At 38.2% G+C, this 13,830-nt stretch overlaps 1 protein-coding gene across 3 annotated transcripts in view; it reads left to right on the plus strand.

Annotated features, from left to right (window-relative positions):
• Positions 1-7,514: 7,514 nt before the first annotated feature.
• The window catches only part of LOC129747852 (SET domain-containing protein SmydA-8-like), a 41,384-nt gene continuing 35,068 nt past the window's right edge, over positions 7,515-13,830 (plus strand). The window contains exon 1 of one of the 3 annotated variants that reach the window (XM_055742226.1): positions 7,515-7,642. The gene's annotated coding sequence lies outside the window, so the exon portion shown is untranslated. The other 2 variants (XM_055742228.1, XM_055742227.1) reach the window with 2 other exon arrangements.

Genomic DNA, 13,830 nt, shown 5'->3' on the forward strand with positions numbered 1-13,830 from the left:
GCGTGGTATTCTACTCCGGAATGATTGTGTGATCTCGATTCTATTCACGTTGGCGATGGTGTTTCCCATTTTCCGTTCGTCGCAGCAGCATATTGGCTCGAGCAAATTCGAGAAAATTGAGCTGCGTGAAGAGAAGAAACCATCTGTAAGATGATTTCGTATATCCACAACACGACACGCGTGTTCCTCCGATGGCGCTTTGTGATGATAATTGCTGAATTAGTGTAGGAAAATTAAACTGTATGGTAGATTGAAAAACCAAACCAATTTACGTAAAAAAAGGTAGATACCTATTTCGTTTTCAACAACATTGCTAGTGATAAATTCTTGAAAATCAACATTTTTTATGTAAAAAAACTACGAAATTTTCCAATATCATCAATTATATCATCGATTGTCACGTACCAAAACGCTCATCAGTTTCTAACCTACGAGCTCCTTGGGTAACGAAAGAGCTGCGACAAATGAAAACGCTTAAGAATTAAGCTCTCCGTTATTACACTAGGAACAAAACTCTTCGCGCTAAAAATGAGTATTGCAAACTAAACTCAGCTTACAAAAAACTATGCTCACGCTGCTATCAGAGCTACTTAATTCGGATACAGCGAGGTTTCAAAACAAAACCCAAATCATTTTGGCCGTCAATACATCAAGAACCAGCGGAAAGAATCCGGCCTACCGCCCTCCATGTTTCTGGATGATAATTTAGCGACCTCGGAACCTGAAATTTGTAATCTCTTCGCTGACAAATTCCGTAGTATATTTGACTCAAACTCAATATCCTCGGACCAAGTTACCAGTGCGGCTTGTAACGTCCCTCATTTGAACACACGGCTATATAAAATTGTTGTAGACGATGATACTATTTTGAAAGCGACCGCTGAGCTCAAATAATCTTCCAAGTTTCACTCGATGAGTCAACGTTTCCATCCATATGGAAAGAGGCCTACATGTTTCCGGTGCACAAAAAGAGGACAGACGAAATGAGAACAACTATCGTCGCATTTCTGCATTATGTGCGATAGCCAAATTGTTCGAGCTGGATGTTTTGGAACCCATTTTTACGTATTGCAAGCCTTATTTTTCAAATGAACAACATTGTGCGGTGCACGAGTTAGCAAAGAGACACGTACTGCATAGATTGCACTAACCGTGTATGTGGCGTACAAATACAACCGACTGTAGTTATTCGTCTCTCTCGTCAGCATCGCCTCTTCTTTTCGTGTGTCAGCAGTCTAACAGATAAGACGTGTTTGCGTGGTGAGTTGTTGTCTCGTGATTCGGGTGATTTCCAGTACATTATTAGCGATTGCACAAACATGGATTCACGCCTAAGCGCTCTACGACTACAAACCTGTTGACATTCACGTCTACTGTGCAAGACAGTATCGCCATGGGATCTCAAACCGACGTCATCTACACTGACCTGTCAGCTGCTTTCGACAAGGTGAACCATGACATAGTCATCGCCAAACTCGATCGTAATGGTATCTGCGGGTCTTTACTGGAATGGTTCCGCAGCTACCTGCTTGGACGAAAAGTCATTGTTCGAATCGGTGAATTATTTTCCAGTCAAATCCCTGCCAAATCCGGAGTGCCTCAAGGAAGTCATCTAGGACCAATAATATTCCTGATATACTTCAACGACGTGCTGTTGCTCCTTGATGGTCCAAAACTAGCGTATGCTGATGACCTGAAACTGTATCGCCGCATCAACGGTCCCGAGAATATAAATTTCTTACAGAGCCAGTTCAACCTCTTCGCCTCTTGGTGTGATGTCAATTGCCTTCCCTTGAACCGTAGTCAATGCGCAGTAATTTCGTTTTCCCGCAAGCGGATCCCGTTATCAGCCATTTATCATCTTGGAAACGAGGCTATCGCTCGCGTCGAACGAGTGAAAGATCGTGGCGTGATTCTTGACGCACGGTTGAATTTCAAGATTCACACAAACTACATCGTCGACAAAGCCTCCAGATGTCTAGGTCTTCTTTCCAGCATGACGAAAGACTTCAAGGATGTCTACTGCTTGAAGAGTCTTTATTGTAGCTTGGTTCGATCGACCCTTGAATATTATCAAAACGGCTCAGAGCGTATTGAGGCCATCCAACGGCGTTTTTTGCGATACGCTCTCCGACAACTCAACTGGCACGACCCGTTCCGACTTCCCAGCTACGAGAGCCGCTGTCGTCTAATCGACATCGATACGCTGCAAGGTCGTTGCTGATTTGCTCTCATCGAGAATAGCCCCACATTGTTAGAGGAACTTCGACTCAACGTACGACCACGAGTTTTGAGGAATCGTGATCTTCAGATATTTGTCCCTCTCCGGCTGAACAATTATGGGGCCAACACAGCTGTAATCGGTATTATAAAAACATTTAACCGCTACTCAGAGTACTTCGACTTTAACGTTTCGCGTGATGTATTCCGAAGAAAAATTCTTTGAGTTTTAAGTCTGACGTAAGTTATCGCTTTTTGTACATTGTCTTTAATTTTAATTTTTCATTTGGATCAATATGTGATCTGTTGATTTATAATTAATAATAATAATAATAATAATAATAATAAGGTTCTAACGAAGTACGACGGATGCATCCTCATGGATGACGAAACGATCATGAAGATGGATTTTGGGCGGCTTCCTGGCCAAAATTTTACAAAGCCACTGCACTGGTCGGGGTTATGTTCAAGTTCAAATTCGATTTGGCGAGCTGCCACTACAGCAAAGATGTAATACAGTGGTATCGGGACAACGGGGTGCCCTCAATTCCGCCCTATCAAAAAAATTTCGGCAATTGTCAAGCATAAGCTGAAAAAAAATGTTAGGACGAATCGGAATGCAACAGAGATGAAGAGATTGTGGGACAAAATGACCGCTGGTGTACCCTACATTTTGAGTATAAAAGTGTATGGGTTTATGAGAGTGAATTTGGCTACGAGCAATGATTCTGAAATGGTTTGGGACACCTCCCTCTTTCCAATGGAGAGATAGGAAGCGGGGAGGGGGCTCCCATACAACTTTTCGCACAATTCGAGAAGTAATCAAGCAAACGGAACCAAATTTGGCATGCGTGGGTATATGGGTAGGAAGAATATTTTAACGATGATTTGAGACTTATCCTCCTTTCCAGATATAGAAAAGGGGGGGGGGGGGGGGGGCTGCAATACAATTTTTTGCAAAAATCGAAACCAATCAAGCAAATGGAATCAAATTTCACATGGGTGGTTATTTGAGTATGAGAAAGGATTCTATGTTTATTTAGGACTCCACCCTCTTCTATTAGGGAGATTTAAAAGGGGGAGGGCGTCTACGATATAATTTAATACATTATTCGATAACTAATCACACAAATTATGTTTTTTTTTCCCATATGTTTTCATCGATGCCTTTAGGGTCACTAAGCATCAGTGTAAAAATTGAGATAATTTGGTTGATTCCTGAGTTAGCGCGACGCGTTTCAATTTTGTTTGGAAATTTGTATGGAAAAAGAAATTTTTGCACATTAAATCATCCAGAAAATTCAAATAAGCTTGAAATGAAGTCGATCTTTGATTTTTGGTTTTGACTATTCTTAAGCTTCATTTTTTGCTAACATGACAAGCAGCTAAGAATTTCATGGAAAAAGTTATAACCTTTTAAAATAAAAAATCTAAATCCATTGAAAAGTATTTAAAAATTGCGGATATTGCTAACTAGAGCTGTAAATGATAGCATGAAATGTTTTTGCAAAGGTTATATAAATCAATAAATTGTTTGTTTGTTTTGTTTATTTTTAAATCAATAAATTTTCTCTAGGGTATAAGTTAGGTTTTTGCTTTGTTCACATGAATAGTAATGCAAGAATCAAGGAATATTTTCCATCTAAAGTTAAATTTTTTAGAACTCTAAGTACATCTGTGGCGATTTTTGAATGAAAAATTTTGTTTTCCCACAAAAAAATTAAAACTCGTTGCGCTAATTCAGGACTGAATGGATCGCTTCCAAAATATGTATTGCTATTTCTGGCAGCAAAAACAACTAACAAAAGTTATGGGAGGTGTAAAAAATTAAGAATTTGAAATTTCCATACAAAGCTTGCAGCGGTCTAGAGACCCATATGTCCTTCCACTGGTGGGATAAGAAGGGGGGAGGGGTTTCCTTTTATGCATTACTCGAGAACTTATCGAATAAAAAACCAAATTTATCACGGAAGTAGATTCGAGTACGAGAAATGGTTATTTTTAATTATTTGAGATCCTTCCCTCTCTCCAAAACGGAAAGAGGGTAAGAAGGAGGGATGTTGTCATACAATATTTTTGGATCACTCTTGAACTTATTATTCTAGTAAAGCAGAAATAAATATCAATATCTTCTCGCCCTTCGAAATTTCCAAACATCGCGAAGGGTGAAATAAATAAAGTTTATTATCCAAATTGTGGCTGATCGGAGTTATTTCACCATTTGTATTCTTGATTTTATTGAATTTTTCAATGAAAACTTACTTGATTTATAAGTTCTGTGCAACTATATAGTATACAATTTTGTTGCATACAAGCTTTCGTGCAATTTATTTCAATTGATTTGTATTTCGCATTATTTTTTTTTATTTTAGAAGCCATTTGCCAGCTGAATAGAAACAAGTCGGCTGGGAAGGATAGCATTGCAGCTAAACTCATCTAAATGGGCCCGGACAAGTTGGCCGATTGCCTACATGGGTTGATAGTCCGGATCTGGGACATAGAACAGCTACCGGAGGAGTGGACGGAGGGGGTAATATGCCCCATCTACAAGAAGGGCGACAAATTGGACTGTGAGAACTACCGAGCGATCACTGTCCTCAATGCTGCCTACAAAGTGTTGTCCCGAGTCCTACTCCGCCGCCTAACGCCACAAGCAAACAGATTCGTGGGAAGTCATCAGGCCGGCTTCATGGAGGCAGGGGTGTCATTCGCTCACACAATGAGCTCAATGTGCATTTTTTCCATAGCACATTGAGAGAGCAAAACCGAGCACTGACTGAGCTAGCTGTCCATCAATGTGCCACATCGAAGCAAATCACTGTGCTACGCAACGATAGCCCTCAGCACATTGAGCTGCACAATGTGTACCAGTATACCACCACAACGCTGAATTCAACAAACGAAAGCGAATTCTTTCCCAATAAACAAGCAACAGCAACAACAAAGCCGAAATTTGGGCGGGCTCGGCCTGCCGGCTGCCGAACACCGTTGCCACAAAAATAATCTGTATCATAAATGAGTCTGATCTTCGTCCATACGTGTACAATTTAACAGAATTATAAACAGATTTTCGTGACATCGCTGCTCGGCAGCCGGCAGGCCGAGCCCAACCGAATTTCTTTTGTGTTGTTGCTGTTGCTTGTTTATGAGTTATTTTATTCCTTGCAAGCAGGCGGTGTGTCTTCGTGCCGGACTGGACGAACGATGATCGTTTTTGTTTTCTACTGATGAGAAGAAAAAATAAAACGAAGAAGCGTGCTTGGCAAATTTCTAAAGCCAGAGTTCACATTGAGCAGCACATTGAGCAGAGTGGATCAGCTCATTGTGTTTTTCAGCATTGTGAGAAACCTCTCAGAAAATCCGGTTGTCGGCGCGCAGTAAGAGAGCGAGCAGTAGATATTCTATCGCCGTGCGCGCAGTTCTAGAAAGCTTGCGTTCACATTGTGCTTTTAGAACACATTGTGCTGTTTTGAGGAGTATAACACCCCTGCATGGAGGGACGGTCAACGACGGACTAGATATTCACATTGCGGCAAATACTCCAAAAATGCCGTGAACAACAAGTCCCTACGCACCATCTATTCATCGACTTCAAAGCCGCATACGACACGATCGACCGTAACGAGCTATGGAAAATCATGGACGAGAACGGCTTTTCCGGGAAGCTGATCAGACTGATCAAGGCGACGATGGATGGAACGCAGTGTTGTGTGCGGATTTCGGGTGAATTGTCGAGTTCATTCGAATCGCGCAGGGGGCTTCGACAAGGGGATGGATTATCCTGCATGATATTCAACGTGGCGCTAAAAGGTGTTATTCGACGAGTGGTGGGCGAAATGCGGGGCACGATTTTTAACAGATCCAGTCAACTTATCTGCTTTGCCGATGACATGGATATAGTCGGCAGATCATCTGCGGCGGTGGAGGAGATCTATCGCAAACTGAATGGATTGGTTTGATGATTAATACGTCCAAGACGAAGTACATGCCGGCCTGCGGATCCGAGACCGACCGAACCCGCTTGTCCAGTAATAACAAGGTCACGATCGACGAAGACTTTGTCTATCTCGGCTCACTGGTGACCGCAGACAATGACACCAGCCGTGAGATCCGGCGGCGAATTATCAGCGTAAGTCGTACCTACTATAAACTCCACAAGCAACTGCGGTCGAGAAGACTTAGCCGCACGAAGTGCAACCTGTATATGACGCTCATTAGATCGGTAGTTCTCTACGAGCACGAAACACGGATATTGCTCGAGGAGGACCTGCGTATACTCGGAGTATTCGAGTGTTAAGAACCACCTTCGGTGGCATACAGGATAACGGAGTGTGGAGGCGAAGGATGAACCACGAGCTCGGGCAGAAGGTGGTGAAAGCTGGCCGGATACGCTGGGCGGGACATGTTGCGAGAAAGCCGGACGACTGTCCTGCAAAACAGGTGTTCGCTACGAATCCAGTAGGAACAAGACGAGCGGGGGCGCAACGAGCGAGGTGGTTAGACCAAGTGAAGCGTGATCTGGCGAACGTGGGGTTTCCGAAAAATTGGAGAACGGTTGCCATGGACCGAGAGAATTTAAGGAATTATATTCGTCAAGTTATGTCGTGAGACGGAATACTATGTATTAAAAATAAGCTCGCAGAGCTCAGTTTTTATTCTCCAGATTTTATCTCTCCTTTGAAAAGTTAAGAAAAAAGGAATGAATTATAAACTGAGTTTACTTATCGTCTCATTAAGCGTAAAATTTCGTGACGTCCTGGGAAAAATGGTAGGTAGTCCCTTAGCCTAACGAGTTTTTCTCAGGAAGAGTCGCACTTTCGCAATATCGTTCAGTTAGGTACTGGAACAGGTTTCTATTGCCGTCTAAGGTTTGTCTCCATAGACCTTACTGGGTATACGATAATTCCGCTCGATGGAGAGTCCAGTGCGTTACCATCCCTGAGCCAAATTTTGATTGCCTTCAGTGTAGATGCTTAATGCTCCGAAATCCATGGCCATCGACATAGGAGACTTAATTACTATATTCTACACCAAGGCTACTGGCAGAAAATAAGGAGTTGATTCCTATTATTTGTGAAAAACACTTAAGCATCTCACGTTTTCTCGTCATCCCAGGTCAAATTTTCTTCCCCTAAACAAAATTGCAATATGTAAAAAGTCCCGAAATCAAAACGCCACGCCGACTCGTCGTCTTCGTCGTTAAAACCGTGGATTATATATTTTTTTCTTGGTTGTTTTTCTCAACCATTCTGGTCACTAACGGCGCGCCGCTCGAAATTGTGACCGATCAGTTCAGCTCACAGCACGGTTTCCGACGGAGGTGTCACTGGCGGTTTTCGTTCTTTGAAGTTTCCACTTTCAGTAGTGAGTCTCGGAGATCGTTTCAAGGCGCATCGAACCGCGTGTTTAGTACTCTCATCCGGTAAGCATTTTGCGAAGGAAATAGAATTCTAATGTGTGATCTCCCAGACGACTTCCGTCAAGCTCACCTGATTGATCCTGCACCCAAAGAAGAGTCCCACCTGGCGGAGTGATTTTTGTGACGAGAGACTTGGATGGGAAAACAAAGGTTAATCTTCCGGCTCAGCATGATCAACTCAGAATGACCAACCACCCCATCTGTTCGAAGCAAAACGTTCAAAATGTAGCGAAAAATCCTTCCAAATTGGTTTGTCATTAACGCCGTGCTGTGTAAGGTGTCGTGTCGTGATCCATTTTTCTTTTGATGTTTTGTTTTCAGTCCTCCTCTACAAAATTAGAGTTTAGAACAAAATTAGCTTCAGACGGTCTCAATGTGCAGTGCATCATTAGCAGAAGGTTACCACATTTTCGTATCTTTGTTGAACTGAGCTTGTGAAAATAAAAGTTAATTGACTGTTTGACAGAGCATTTCTGCCGCCTTAGAAAGAAGAGACGTGTGAAATCGGAATAATCCGGAAAGGTGAAGCGGCCAACCGAGAGCGCATAGTTCACACATGTTCCCAAAGTTTTATTTATTTGCAACTCTGTTTGAGTTTTGGGAGGGAGCTGTACGACGACGGCGAAGACAACGCCAACAGCGACGGAACAGAATTCGGCCCATGGTCCCATCTTGTGGATGCAGTTTCAATTGTGTTTATTCGAGAAGTTTGAATTTTGAGATCTATTTTTACAAATCAAAACATTATATCATTGTACAGGCGTTCATTCATTTGGTTCAGGATTGTGCAAAAATAAATGAGATGTAAGCGTTTTGTTTCGCACGCGCACCGTATCAATGGGGAGCAGTGTCAAGTTTTGTATATTTATGAATCACTCAAGGATAAATTACTCAACTCAGTGTTTTTGTGAAATGTTCTAAAAATATACAGAACATTTTGTTTTTCGGAACAAATTTGCAATTTGATTTTTTGTGCAGTTTCATAACTTGTCACCTGAATCAGTAATGTAACTAAGTTGATTAATTTTGATATTGACAGATTATGCTGAAAGGCTGAAACACCAATTTAGCAATGTAAATTCCTAAACAACTTAATGATTATTCTATGACTGCTTTTTTCAATGATACGTGAAATCACAGTGTCCAATTGTGGTTTTGAATAAATTCGCATTTTGAAAACAGCATCCTTAACTCTAGGAACCAGGAGGAAGAATTTCAAATCAAATAAATATATCTTGTTGATTAGTTTGATACAGAGGTGAGCAATAGGGTGTCCCAAAATTGCATAATGTCTAGAAATCTGGGAGCTCACCCTCAGAATGATAGTTTAGGATGTGGAGAACAAACTTTTGAAAAAAGTCCATTTTTTTATTTGATTTTAAATACCTTCTGGGTCCAAAAATTTTCATAAAATTAATATCTTCTTTTTTTTTAATTTTGTCTGAATTATATACTAGACGTAAAAAATCAAAAATGAACCAAATTTGTTTCAAAATTCGAAATCAGCAAGCTATTTTCCAGAAAAAAAAAATTTCCAAAAAAAATTGTATTCAACTGAACAAAATGTGTACCTAGCCTGATTTTTTTAATATCATGCCATCAAAAAATGCGTATTTTTGTGCACTAAAACTTTGCTGAACAAAGTATGTTGATTGTATCATCGTATGAAGAGATATTTACGGTTCAATCTTATTAACATCACAATTTAGGATATTTTTTATTTCTTTTATCAAATTCCTTATTATAAATACTTACTTGAAAATCGAAATACTTGCAAAAAAGACTTAGATAACTTAAGGAAATTATCAGAAGGTCATATGCCAAATTTGAGCTAAATCTGATAACGGGAAGGGTCTGCACTGAATCTCAAGAATGAAAAGGTTTCTGAGACATTGTGTTCTGAAGAAGCATAAAAAACTGGTTTTTCATCAAATACTTTTTTCATTGCCAATCGATTGCTCATTTACTATATTGATTTTGCTCATTTTTATAAAATTTTAATTTCGACTAACATTTCATATCCAGACTGTAACTCGATTGGACATAAAACAAAAAAGTTATGAGGGTTCAAAGATTGTGTTTTGGTCGCAAATTGTCATATGAAACGCAATAAGTAAAATGTACTCATTGCGTGTGAAACGACAATAGAACAATCATTGAATTGAACCGTCATAACTTTTTTGTCCAATCGAGTAACAGTCTTGATATGCAATGTTGGTCCTAATTAAAATTTTAGTAAAATCAATATAAATGAGCAATCGATTGGTAAAGAAAAAAGTATTTGATGAAAAATCAGTTTTTTATGCTTCTTCAGAACACAATGTCTTAGAAACTTTTTCATTCTTGAGATTCAGTGCAGTGCCGCCCCTTCCCGTTATCAGATTAAGCTCAGACAGTGAGAGAATATCTAAAATCGAATTTGAAAAATATCGGATAAAATCCAGTAGCAGTACCTTAATTTTTTGCCATACTTTTTATTTCAAATTTTCAGAGAAGGAATAATTTTAGTATTGTTATTTATACTTTTATCGAGATTTAATTTTGAGTGGATTATTTTTTTTTGTACAAAAATTGATTTAAAATATAGAGTATAGAAAAGTTTAAATCGTTATTCTGTGATATTTCATTGTGAGTTTCCGTTTTCCAACGGCACTATTGTTGGACGAAGCAGTTTCAGCTGATCGCGGATATATTTTTCGTCTTCTAAAATCGAAGAATAAGTTTCTTTTTTTAATTGCAATGTTAACTGCTTGCAATAACGAACAGAAGATGGTTGTGAGATCATCCATAAATTGATATAAACACCCTTCTAGTTCTGCCTTCTTCTTCTTTGCGTTTGCATTGATTGTTAAACATGTAGCAAAACGTCTTACATAGTGGAGTTATTTGGGGTTTTTATAAAAGACTGCTTAAATTTGAAATATTGATATAATTTATTGTTTTTTTCTGTTCGACAAAAAATCTTTGATATGACATTTTTATTCGAATACATAATTGCGAAAAGCGTTTGAAAAATTATGTTTTTATTGACAAAAAAATAATTCGGATCAAAATTCAGACAAACTTTTGTGCCAGCTCAAGAATAACATGTTTATAATTTTGATGAAAATTTGAAAGAAAAATTGAACCCTTCACTGACAAATATAGGGCTACGCTTCTACAAAAAAAACTTGAAATTTTAACTGTTGTGTATTTGTATTGTTAAATTGTTGCAGAATATGAATCATAACACAGAAAACAAAAAACATTTTCTTGTGAAAAACAATTGTTGCTAACTTTTCAATGATTTGCACCACTGTGCGGCCCTCCGATGCACAATGGGAAAAAATTGTATGAACCGCGAAGAATATCTTCCCTCCTACATGAACCAAATCTATGAAAATATACTTTCCTTTAGTAAAAATGTCCGGGGATCGATTGGACATAGTTTCAGATGCCGCACGAGCTTACAAACGGAGATATAATGACCTTTTAACCCCTAATTCCCTAATACAGGGTGTTCAATAAGTTCGAATACAAATTGAAAAAACGATAATTTAAAATCAACTGAACAGAATATATTTTTTACTCAAATGGAAAAGTAACTTAATAATGGCCAAAAACACCTTTTGTTTGAGAAATTTTTTACCTTAAACCAATTATATGAGCTCCAACGGTTTGTCAAACCCACTGTACGCGGCAAGCTCTTCTATTGTTGAAATTTCGTTCCACATTAGAATGCTGACGATTTTTATATAGAATCAAAATAGGTTTCCTGTATTGGTTTAATCTCAACAACATGTTAGATATAACTAACCAATCCAAGAGAGTTATATTTGGCACTTTTCATTTTTAACCAATATTTCCAAAAACCTGTATTATTCTGTGTAAAATTGCCTATAAAAATAAACACTACATGCAAAATCAGCTAAAAAAATCCATTTATCACCAATGTAAACTTGATACAAAGTTCCACATGCACATTAGACTGGCCCACAACGAAAAAAATCATTATATTCCACGCGGCACCTCCTAAATTTGTGCATTTAGGTGAAAAAATGACTTTCTGAAAGTTTCAGGTCATTTGGAAGAAGCACGAGCTGGCGCAAAGGACTTGAAATTTGTATGGAGATTTTCGGCAGAATGTATGAAAAATCGACATACTTTCACTCTTGGTATTCTAAAATATGTTATCAGTATGCTAGATAGCTCAGAATTTCAGGAATTGTAGTTCAAACAATGACAAATAAGTTTGTAGAAGATTATAATGCGATACGAGTTGACTGTGATAAGTTATCCGCAATTTAATGTGTAATTTTTTCGCATTTCTTTGATATATTGTGAACGGAGTATGGGCTAATAGACTGAGTCGATTTGGGGTCATTTTTGAATTTCTCAAACCCTGGGGTCTTAAAAGTTTCGTTTTGTTCCAAAACTCATCCATGATTTTTTGCAGTATTTTTAAGTAACGTTTACATGAGTAAATTTGAACTTTTAGGATTGTATGGGAAAATTGAATATTTTGTACTGAAAAATCAACATTATTTTTGTTTCTTCTGTGGAACCGAGCCTGCTAATGGTTTTTGTGCCAATTTATAAATTTCTGCAAGGAAATTTCCCGCTGAACAACTTTGTTGAATATCATAACTTCGTATCTTTTAAGACAAAAAAGTTATTAGCTGTTTAACAGGTGTATGTCTTTTTGGATTGATAAACCATGAATTCAATTGACACCACTGCTTGTGCCCCACGAAGTATGGCATGAAAAGTGGTCTTGCAATACTTCGCTAGGCATCCAGCAGTGGTGTTAATTGAATTTCTTGTTTATCAGTGCCAAAATACATACACCTGTTAAACAGCTAATAACTTTTTTGTCTAAAAAGATACGAAGTTATGATATTCGACAAAGTTGATCAGCGGGAAATTTCCTTGCAGAAATATATAAATTGGCACAAAAGCCATTAGCAGGCTCGGTTCCACAGAAGAAACAAATATTATGTTGATTTTTCAGTACAAAATATTCAATTTTCCCATACAAACCTAAAAGTTCAAATTTACTCATGTAAACGTTACTTAAAAATTCTGCAAACAATCATGGATGAGTTTTGGACCAAAACGAAGCTTATTAGACCCCAGGGTTTGAGAAATTCAAAAATGACCCCAAATCGACTCAGTCTAATGGGCTAATAATCGCACTAACTTGATCGCATCATCACACTATGAGAATAACAAATAGAAAGTTAGTGACCTTTCTTTTAACTTTTGCAGATATTTGTTTTAAAATAAGCTACAACTTTGCCTAGGACACAAACTTTCTATCTGTTATTCTCATTGTGTAAAAATGCGATCAAGTTAGTACTAATAATCCACCTGCACACCGTTCATGATATATCGATGAAACGCGTAAAAAATTACAAATTTAATTGCAAATAACTCATCACAGTCAACTCGTATCGCGTCATAATCTTCTACAAACTTGTTTGTTATTATTTGAACTACAATTCCTGAAATTCTGAGCTATCTAGCATACTGATAACATATTTTAGAACACAAAGAGTGAAAGAATGTCGATTTTTCATACATTTTGCTGAAAATCTCCATACAAATTTCAAGTCCTTTGCGCCAGCTCGTGCTTCTTCCAAATGACCTGAAACTTTCAGAAAGTCATTTTTTCACTTAAATGCACCAATCTAGGGGGTGCCACGTTGAAAAAAATGTTGTTAAAATCATCCCATACAAATTTGGGCCAGTCTAATGCACATATTTAATGGTTTTCGTCTATTTATGATGTGGAATAGTTCTATCCTCCATCACGTTGATGGAAGGATAGTTTTTTTTATGAAAATCAGCTAGCACGTAGCTACTTTTTCGACATTTCACACATCATACGAAAAAATAGATTTTGTATGAGACAAGTTTAGAAATTCTTGTGAATTCTTGTGAATAAAGGGAATAGTTAGGAAAATATTAATCAACTAACAGATAAATTAATATCTAACAATGTACAAAAAATAACATGCAGTGTTCGGCACAAAATCGCTAATCCGCTAATCGCTAGTTAGTCCGCTAACTTTCCGTTAGCGGTTTAATTTTGCCGTTAAGTTTTGTTTGGTCTAGCGAATTAAATAGTTCCGCTATTTTTTGGTTCCGCTAATTGAAGTTCGCTAACTCCCATATATTTGTATGAATCTTTCGAATTACTTATTAGTGAT

This window comes from Uranotaenia lowii, chromosome 2 (genome assembly GCF_029784155.1).
Source record: "Uranotaenia lowii strain MFRU-FL chromosome 2, ASM2978415v1, whole genome shotgun sequence".
NCBI classification, from domain to species: Eukaryota; Metazoa; Arthropoda; class Insecta; order Diptera; family Culicidae; genus Uranotaenia; species Uranotaenia lowii.